The 8,287-nt window shown below is 31.6% G+C and overlaps 1 long non-coding RNA gene across 3 annotated transcripts in view; it reads right to left on the bottom strand.

The window, feature by feature from the left end:
* Positions 1-4,118: 4,118 nt before the first annotated feature.
* The window catches only part of LOC132509036 (uncharacterized), a 68,976-nt gene continuing 64,807 nt past the window's right edge, over positions 4,119-8,287 (bottom strand). For 2 of the 3 annotated variants that reach the window (XR_009536859.1, XR_009536861.1), the window contains one exon: positions 4,119-5,649. This is a non-coding gene — a long non-coding RNA (uncharacterized LOC132509036). Of the gene's footprint in view, positions 6,102-8,287 lie in introns of all 3 variants that reach the window. The other variant, XR_009536860.1, reaches the window with a different exon arrangement.

The raw sequence follows: 8,287 nt of genomic DNA, 5'->3' as shown, positions 1-8,287 counted from the left end.
ATTTATTGAAAAAAATTAAGTGGACTCTTACAGTTCAAACCCATGTTGTTTGGGGATCAACTGTATTGTAGATAAATGTAAAGAAAAACCTTTTGAGCCAGAAGCATATCTCATATCTCTTTTCCAGAGGGTGATGTTCTTTCCAGTTTCTGGCATAGTCATGAATTAAGAAATAAATTTGTTAATCCAACTACACAACTAGAAGGAAACAATATACTGCTAATAATAGTTGCCATTGGATGGTAAAAATGTAATTTTTAAATAGAATTTTTTGCCTTTTTCGAGGTTTCTATGCCTATACATTATTTTTATGCTGGGAAAAATTAAAACAAACTTCATTTTAAACAAGAATTCTTTTAAGATCTGAAAGTCAGTTTCACTGTGCTATTAAATATCTATAACTATAAAATAAACCAGATTTGTTTTTCTTTACAGCTTATTAATATAGTTTCAAAATTAAAATAGATACCTACTCCTTTTCTTATACTTACCTTTTGAGGTTTTGGGGGCTGGAAGACCGGGGAAAAGACAGCAAAACCTCTCAACAGAGAATTCAAGAAGTGATTCTTGAATTCCTTTTCACCATTCCTTTGAGAACACAGAGTAGATTGCTCCCCTGAAGCTGATTTTAAAGTTATCTGATTTTTGAAATTACCTGTTCAGTCCTTCCCATGATAGTTAATTCTTCATTATCACTTCTAAATTTCCTGAACCCATAGGAACTTAGGGTTTCCATTTACAGATTTCTAAAGGAGGTGATTAAGTGGTGGTAAGGCTGCTGCAAGTAACTGTTTTTATTTTTCAAGGAGCTCTCTCTCCTTTTCAAAAAACAACCTCCCTCCCCCACTCACAAAAATCATACATGCTTATTTACCATAAGAATAAGTAAGATTTATCTCACATCCATAGTGAACCAGTAATAACATTTTAGCATATGTATTCTTTTAATGAGTCTGTTCACGCTATTTGGTAACCTTTTTTCACTTAATCATGAAGTTTCTAGCTCATTAAAATACTGATTACATTATTTTAAACAGCTGCATCGTATTCCACTCAGCATGTTATTTAATCAGTTTTTTATTATTGGACAGTTTAAAAACTTTCAATCTTTTGATATTATAAACACTATAATAAACACATGGATTACTTTTTAAATGAGAATATTAATAGCTTTTACAGTATTAGAAAATTGAAATAGAGAATCCAGTATTCTTTAAAAAAAATTTTTTTTTTCTCAATCATTCAGCTCTTTATTAAATGCCTTTTTATGTGCTATGATGCTCTAGGTCACTCAACTTTGGCCAGATACAGATCAACTATAAAGCTTTAAAATCATGATGCCTGGGTCCTACTCACAAAGAATTTTTTTAATTTGTTAATTCTTTTAACGTGCTAAAATCCTAGAAATATATTATGACTGGTCCACACTCTACTGTATGTGATATATATTTTAATATAACTGAGGAAAAAATCAACTATATCACTTGTCAGCATAAAATTAATATTTGAACTTTGGGACCTAATATTTAGGCTGGTGTTTTGAAGTTCTGGATATCTTAGTCCACTTGCTTTTTGTTCTTAAATTTAAATTTTTTCTTCACATTGCCAATACATTTATAAAAGGTTAATATGCATGAATAAATGAGATACAATTAATGATTAATGATAATGAATGTACTTCTCTGTTAAGTGAGAGAAAAAGGTTAAGAGCTACAGGTATAAACCATTCATAACATGGGAAGGAGGGATAATGCCAGACTGTTAAAGTCAGGAAACACTCAGCACACACAAGAGGTTTGACCTGCTTTTTAAAAATGTACAGGAATTAGTCGGGGGAGAACTGGGGTGGTGAAATGGCATAAATAAGGGCACAGAGATAGAAAAACAGACGGAGCAGGACTAGTTTGCTTGAAGAAAAATGGAAAAACTTAAGGCTGGGGCAAGATCATGAGGCCTAAGTTAAGAAGTCTGAATTTTATTTAATTAGCAAAAGCATGATGAAACAATTACAGGCAAAGAACTCTTCAGCTAAAATGCTAATAGGAATAAGTGAGAAAAATGGCAGCAATTCCTAGAATGGAGGAGTTGAAGACAACTGTGATTTGTTTGAGTAAATGACAAATGCGAACAAGTTCAGAGTGTCTCTTGGAGCTATTAGCTTTGACTACCTAAACTGAGCAAGTAAAAAACAATTTCAGACCAATCAAGTCACAATTCATAAAAACCTGATCATCACACATACACCTATTAACCATTTAAACATTTTCTTTATGTTCTAAATGGTCTCAGATGGAGGTTCTAACCTTGAGTGAGATCCAAAAAAATATTCTATCTACAAAGGTCACATAGGCTGATGCACATACAACTGTCAAGTTTCTCTTAAAGTAAGGAAAATTAAATCTGTACATTAAGCTAAGAACTTAAACAGCCCTAAGATCTGGCTCCTATAAACTTTTTGGGCTATGATTCTCCTTCTTGTGTATTTGATCATAGCCATCGAGACCTTTTTGCTGCTCTTTTTGGTACACACCAAAAATACTTTAGCCTCAAGGTCTCTGTAGTTGTTATTTCACCTGCTTGAAAGGCTCTTCTCCCAGAAACCTAATGGTTTGCTCCGTTTTTTATATCTTTGTTCAAATGTCATTTTTGTGAGGCATTTTTGGACCACACTATTTAAAAACACATCTGCCTGCCTTCCAAACACGTTTAACCCATCCCTCCCACTTCCCTTGCTTTTTTTCTTCATAGAACTTATCACCATCTGACATACCACATATTAGTACTTATCAGTTTGTCTATTCTATTACCCATGCCTCACTCCCAAAATTGTAAGCTCATGAGGGCTGGAATTTACCTGTTTTGTTCAGTGCTGATCCTCAGTGCCAATATAGTAGAATAAATAAATTTGTAGTCCTCTCTATATAAATGCTTCAAATCTATTTTTAATGCTCCTTGTTAAACATAAGCCAGAAAAGACATTTATGGAAAAACAAATTAACATAAAAATCTGCATAGACTATGTTAAAATGTACAAATTCTCTTAAGAAATGACGTACTTAAACTTTCTTTACTTCTAACTATGGGACAACATTCTACTTTGTTGCTTCATGCTAAAGTGGTATTTTTAACTGATCACATGAAAACTTAAAAAATTTATCCTATAGTTTAGTATCATATGCATTAAAGTCCAAACAGAAAAAAACTTTTAGTGGTTCTGTTAGAATTTATGTCCCTGAAAAATGTTACTTTCATAAATACAAGCATTCCCAAAGATTTTAAAATAATGAGATGTGGAAATAAGCAAACTCTGGAGTGATTTTAAAGTTTCTACTACTTCCTAAAGATATTAATCCATGCTAAGTGCTTAAATTATAAAATGAAGATATACAGAATAACTTTAATAACAAGTTAATCAAATTGACATTTAGTGTAAAGGTGGCTTAAAAATTTTTCTCAGCATAATTTCTCAAACAAAATCTAACCCTATAGCATAAGATAAATAGAAACAATAACAAGATTCTCTAGGCAGTTTACATTTTTTCAAAACACAAAAGTTCAATCACAAGAATATGATAAGTATCAGATTATTCAAAGTTCCACAGAATTAAGGGAGACCTGTACTCATACATATGCTAATCTAAATGTATTGTTCATGAAGTTTTTGCATGAATCCCATGGATTAAAAATCAAGAAATAGACCCAAAGAGAAATGATAAATGTTGAATTTAATTTCAGTATAATAAAAACAAAAACCCAGCAACTAACTTGTTACCTTGCACAGTAATTTTAACATAGTTTAAACTTATTTTGCCAACATTTTCTTCATTGCAAATAGCCTAAAAAAAAAAATCAGAAATCTGTGAGATCTATTTTATAAATAAACAAGGTAAGAACATAAACTCTTAAATTCTGCTGGAGAAATTAATTCTCCATTAAAGGGGCTCAAGCTATTAGTAATAAAACAGAAATTTTAGGAAATCCCTTGATAAGAGGTAAGAAAATAAAAAAATTTTAGCTGGAAATGTACTGATGATGGTCTCTTACTTCTTCTCCCAGACATGTAAGTATTGGGTTGGCCAAAAAATTCCTTAGGGTTTTAAGTAAAAATAAAAGACACATTTTTCATTTTCACCAAGAATTTTATTGAACAACGTATTCGCCCTTTTGTTCTACTACCTTCTGTCATTTTTCAGGCAACTTCGTAATTCCTCCTTCCCAAAATTTTTTATCTTTTTGAGCAAAGAACTATTCTAGGTGCCTTTTATAGTCTTGCAGGGAATTTAAATTTTTTCCATTAAGAGAATTTTGTGAAGACTGAAGTAAATGGAAACCCGAAGGTGCAATGTCTGGTGAATATGGTGGATGAATCAGAACTTCCTAGCCAAGCTGTAACACTTTTTGCCTAGTTATCAAAGAAACATGCAGTCTTGCGGTATCCTGATGGAAGATTATACGTTTTCTTTCTTTTTGCTTCTTAAATTTATTCATTTATTTTTGGCCGCGTTGCGTGGCATGTGGGATCTTAGTTCCCTGACCAGGAATCGGACCTGCACCCCTGCGGTGCACAGTCTTAACCACTGGACAGCCAGGAAAGTCCCAGATTATGTGTTTTCTGTTGAGTAATTCTGGATGCTTTTCATCGAGTGCTGATTTCAGTAGGTCTAACTGGGAGCAGTACTTCTTGGAATTAATTGGTTTTCTGGAAGGAGCTCATAAGAGGGGACTCCCTTCCAATTCCACCAAATACACAACGTCACCTTCTTTGGATGAAGACCGGACTTTGGGGTGGTTGGTGGTGGTTCATTTCACTTGCCCCACGATCTCTTCTGTTCCACATTATTGTACAGTATCCACTTTTCATTGCCCGTCACAATTTGTTTTAAAAACGGAATGTTTTCGTTACGTTTAAGTAGAGAATCACACGCGGAAATAAGGTCAGGAAGGTTTTTTTCGCTTAACTTATGTGGAACCCAAACATCAAAGCGATTAACATAACCAAGCTGCTGCAAATGATTTTCAAAGCTTGATTTGGATATTTTGAGTATGTCAGCTATCTTCCACGTGGTATAACGTTGGTTGTTCTCAATTAATGTCTTGATTTGATCCCTAACAACTTCAACTGGTCTACCCAACCGTGGAGCATCGTCCAGCAAGAAATCTCCAGCACAAAACTTCGCAAACCACTTTTGACAGGTTCGATCAGTCACAGCAATTTCTCCACACAATGCACGAATCTTTTTTTTGCGTTTCAGTTGTGTTTTTACCTTTCTTGAAATAATAAAGCAATAATATGCCGAAAATATTGCTTTTTTCTTCCATCTTCAATACTAAAATGGCTACACAAAAATTCACCAATTTTGATATATTTTTTTAAATGCACTCTGGTATGACAGCTGTCACAATACAACCTAACAAAACTGTTTCGAATGAAGTTAAAGACAACTAAGAGCTCACTACTAGAGCCATCTTATGGGAAAAAACCGAACGAACTTTTTGGCCAACCCTATTAATAACAGATCTAAATACTTACTAGAGCCAAATCTATCTCAAAAGTTTAGGACATTAATTTTTCTCCTTTTTGCTAATACTCAATGAGAAACAACACTTAGAATATAACTTTTTCCATGAATAAGGGATAGTAATATCCACCTGCAAAAGGAAAAAAAAATTGATTTAGAATGTCAACTTCTAAATAAGTAAATACATTAACTTAGAAATCATAGTTTATTAAAGTATAATCTTGCTAATCCAGTTATGGCTAACCTGAACATATATCAGTAATGATACCTGGTGGCTTAAAAACACCTCTAATTCTATAACAATTAAAAGGTTACATAATTGATTGAAGAAAATCTTTACTGTTAAATATGGCATTTAGTCTATGATCAAATTGTCAATTCTACTTTCACATATATGTGATCTTAAGAGACTTGAAGTTGAATATAGTATGCAAGCTGAATTGTTCAACTATTACGATTATCCCTCTGACTACCTCCTGAATACTTGCCTGTAGTCCTCTGAGTTAGCTCCAAACTCAATCCATACTCCAAGTAACAGATTTAAGATGCTCAATATTGGAATTATTTGGCATCAACTTAAACCTGAATGAAAAAGATTAGGATTTTTTTCCAAAGAAGGTGGAAAAAATGAAAGCTTAATATACACCCATATATAGTTATTTCTTCTTTGCAAAAAAATAAATGGCCATATTAAGACTAACATGAAAGGGTATAACTTTTATTTTACTATTTGCTCTTTGTGTTTCAAAATTACACAAAGATGGAAATATATTAACTCTTACAAATAAAACTTTAAGTCCTGTTGAGTTACCTAAATGAGTGTTTCATTAGGTACTGACAGGCTATTTCACCTTCTCTAATAGGAGACTGGAAAGAAGTTGCATACTGTTATAATGAATTTCAATGCAACAGTTTTTCTATACTTTCTTACTCTCCCAATATTTCAATTTTTCTTTAATCTATTCTCAGGATTGAATTAAATAAAGTTTTTATTTAGCCCCAAATGATCCTTTTTCACATCTTGAGCACCTAGATATAAAGATTTATTTAGTACATATAAAATGCATTTAGAAGGCAAATTAGACTAAATATAATTTTCTAAAATCTGACTTCAAATACATTAAGGAAAACAAAAGAAAAAATAGAAATCTAATTCCTGGGTTCTTCCGGAAAATACTGGACAAACTTTGTAATTCATTCAATAAATATTTCTAAGTATCTATGTATTAGTTCCTGAAATATTCTCAGTGGAACCAAAAATTACCATATATTTGTTACGGTCTTTCATGAAATGGCTGAGATAAAATAAAGGGAACAGGCTAAAAGCTTGATGAATGACTTTTAAAAGCCCCAAGGCAATATTTCCATGTGAAAGCTGGCATTTGATTCTCGCCAATATGGTATACTACTTCTTTATTTTGGGAAAAAAATTTTGCTGGAAAAAAGTGAGATTGTTCTTAAAAATGAGAGCTTTGTCTTATATATTTTCTTTACCTTGAAATAAGAATTTAAACAGAAGATGCTCAAATACAACTCCTTAAATTACATCTGAAATACTTTTAGGGTTTCCAATATAGACAATTATAATTGAAATGATTTGTTAAGAACTGCTTGTATTTTATAGATTTCCTGCTTGGTTACAACTGAAAGGAGATATTCCTTGTAGGAAATAAGACCAGGAGTATAGTACACTACACAACCACACTCTTATCCTAAACATCAATTTTTAGTTTAATGACTTAATTAAACACCAACAAATAAGGAATAGAAGGTAAAGAAAACATTTTCCTTCAAACTTCAATTAAATTAAAAAATTTTGACTGTTTGCATCTATAAAATTAGTGACTATCATAATAATTTTTGGTCTTATGCTAAAGTTAAATATTAGATATAAAAAAAAGCAAATAAGGCCTTCATATTTTCGACTTTACTTTCTAACGAAAATCTGTGGCTAAGGATTAAAAAAAATTTTTAAATAAAAACAATAAAAAACCAATATGATAGGATAAAGTCAGAAGACGTAAGGTTAAAGATCCTAATCTGCATGTGTAGCAGATTACTTAATTTGAGTTTCTGTTTCCTGAACTAACCAACAAATATACTTGTCATTTACAAGGTCTTTCCTACTTTTAAAGTTATGATTAAGTCTATTTTTGAGACACAGGATTTCAGGAATTTAATTCACAAGTTTTGATACTTTCCCCTTTCCCTTATAAGAGAATATTTAGAAATATTACTAAAAATTATCCTCTAAGTTCTGTTCAAAATGTGTATTTTATAATGTACATTTATCTGTGAGATAAGCAAATGTCTTAATGTAATTTCATTTTACTAGAGAAATAAAGGGAAAACTAATATTTCCGTTCTACCTGAAGTAAAAATGGAATATTTAGACTGAATACAAATATGCATTAAAATAAATTTATTTGATGCTGTATGAGCTCTTTCAATAAACTTGATGGCATTCAACACAACCATTAAATTGCAATTATACTATTTTAATAAAAACATCTAAAAGTTAGTACTAACTTATTTTTATTGAATCATACTAAAAATAACAAGATTATCACTAATACTGAAAATTAATTATCAATAAAGCTGAAAATACATTGGTAATATTAATATACATTAAAATATGACTGTAGAGTATGGCCAACCTTACTTCAGCAGCACAGTTAATACTGGAGATAATTTTAGAAGTTTAACGCCAATATTTACGTGCTGCTAAGGCACTGCTGACATTGCTATCATAAGAGCTATGAATAAAA

Source organism: Lagenorhynchus albirostris, chromosome 18 (assembly GCF_949774975.1).
Source record: "Lagenorhynchus albirostris chromosome 18, mLagAlb1.1, whole genome shotgun sequence".
Taxonomy (NCBI): domain Eukaryota; kingdom Metazoa; phylum Chordata; class Mammalia; order Artiodactyla; family Delphinidae; genus Lagenorhynchus; species Lagenorhynchus albirostris.
This window is presented reverse-complemented; position numbering and strand designations above follow the sequence as displayed.